This window comes from Phalaenopsis equestris, unplaced genomic scaffold (genome assembly GCF_001263595.1).
Source record: "Phalaenopsis equestris unplaced genomic scaffold, ASM126359v1 Scaffold000552, whole genome shotgun sequence".
Classification (NCBI taxonomy): Eukaryota; Viridiplantae; Streptophyta; class Magnoliopsida; order Asparagales; family Orchidaceae; genus Phalaenopsis; species Phalaenopsis equestris.
The window spans coordinates 48636-51081 of record NW_018164992.1 but is presented as its reverse complement, the minus strand read 5'-3'; positions in this window follow the sequence as shown (position 1 = coordinate 51081).

Below are 2446 nucleotides of genomic sequence, written 5' to 3'. Positions count from 1 at the left end.
TGATTTCTTTAGGTGTTAGATATGCAAATACATATGAATTGGGTGGTATGTATGTAAATGCGCCGTCTAAGATTGGCTGCACATTTAACTGTGTTGGACCTCACACTTATACTTTCGTTTGAATTTGTGCTATACTCTATACTTCTGTTCATAATTCTTAAAGCCACTAATTTACTTGGCTATTCTTATTCTCCAGTTCTGGAGGCATTTTCAATCAGGGTTCCTCGTATGCATGATTTTTTATACACTACTTTTATATTTAGATTCTTGATGTTAGATATGTCAAAGTTTTGGAAAGAATTATTTGGAGAATATTAAGTTAATACTGCGCATTTTTGGACTTTTTACTGATGGTTTTATGTATGAAGATGCTTTTAAGTTTTGACAATTAAGGTAGATTGATCGTATTGTCTAATACTTACTCTTTTTGTTATATTGTACTTTTAGTAACTATTTTTCCTTTAAAAAATGCTTATTTTTCTAAAGAGAGTTTGTTACTAGTATTGGAATATCTCTTGGACTCGTTTATCACAAGATCTCAACTTATTCGTCCTAATAAATTGACTATCGTACTTTATCTAGAAAACTTAGGTTCTACTTCTTTAGGTGTATACACAAATATAATTGTATAGGATTATTTTACGAGTATTATGGAGCCCACTTGCTGAAGTGGCTGATCCGAGTCTTCCTTCTGAAGTGGTTGAACCGAGCTCATTTGCCGAAGTGGTTGAACCGAGCCCACATACCAAAGTGACAAAATTGAGCTCATTTGTCGAAGTGGTTGAGCTTATCTTTCACCCATGGGAGGTAGCTCAGTTGACAGAGGGATATATTTACCAAAGATGGTTTTCATTACCTGCAAAAACGAAGGTTCATCCATCTTTAAAAATGCTGCCTTACTTCCACGTCATAATCTTTTCATCAAGACACAATGGATGGGAACCATACATCACTAAATATATTTTTTTATTGATTTTCCTTTGTTTAAAAAGAAAGTCAAGCTAAGAGAGAGACGAGACCCCCCTTTTCGAGAGATTTCTTGGGTTTTTAGAACTCTCTCTCTCTCTCTCTCTCTCTCTCTCTCTCTCTCTCGCTTTATCTCTCACTTTAAAAAATCTAGTAGCTCGGAAAATTTCTGATGACCCCAATATTTGGCTTACCGGAGCTCAAGTGAGCTCAAGTTCAATAGATAATTTCTGAAACCTCTCCCAGGTCTTGCACCCATCTCTCTTTCTTTCACATTTCCTCTACAAAAGCACAATCTTTAACTGGTTGTATATACTCACGAGTGATTCGGGGCCCTACGTCCTAAGAGAATTAAACTCCATACATCTTAGCATGATTATGTTGCATTGTTTGTAGTCTAGTTGCATGAAGTTAATTTGATAACATCATAACAACAACATACCTTTATCCCACTAAGTGAGATAGGCTACATGAATCAATTTTTTTCCTTTGTGTTTTATTGATTGTCATATTTTCATTTAATTTTAATAAATTAAGATCATTTTTTATAAAAAAATGCCAAGTCTATTTTGATCTACCTTTTTTTTCTTAACATAGGTTAAATCTAAAACAACTATTCTTCTAATTGGGTCATCAAGTGGTCAATGTTTAATGTGACCAAACCATCTAAGGCTCTCTCTTTAATATTATATGTCACTAAAGATGTTCCAACCCTTTCACGAATATATTCATTTCACATTTTATCTCCAAGTACAAAACTGCTCATCAATCTGACATTCTCATCTCAGCAAACCTTAAATTTTATGTTTTTCTTTTACTAGCCAACATTCTGCACCATAAGCATTGTAGTTCTCATCATTATCTTATAAAATTTTCCTTTATGTCTAAGAGATTCTTTTCTATCACATAATAGGCCCGATGCGTTACTTCACTTCAACTATCCAACTTGAATTCTAATAATAACATTCCCATCTATACCAATATCAAATGTGAACAATTGAATCGAGATATCTACAACGTTCACTCATTTTAATGATTTGATCACTCATTATTACAACTGTGCTGCTAAATCTACTACCACTAAAATTACATTCCATGTATTTAATTTTAGATCTACTTAAACGAAAGCTTTTAGAATCTAAAGTTGACATCCATAGTTCAATTTTTTCTTGAACTCTCCCTAGTCTTGGCCACAAGAAGGATATCATTAGGCGGCATAAGCCAAGGCACAACCTTTTGTAAATGTCCATTAAGAACATCCATAACTAAAGTAAAAATAATATGGGCCTAAAGTTGATCCCTAATGTAATCCAACTTAAATAGGAAAATACTTGGTCAATCTTCCTTGTGTTTAAACACAAATAATAGCTTTAGTATGTTTGTATACTTGATGACTTGAATATAAGCAAGATCCACATATTTTTTTTTTCTAGAAATCTCCAAATTATTTCTCTTAGAATACTACCATATATATATATAT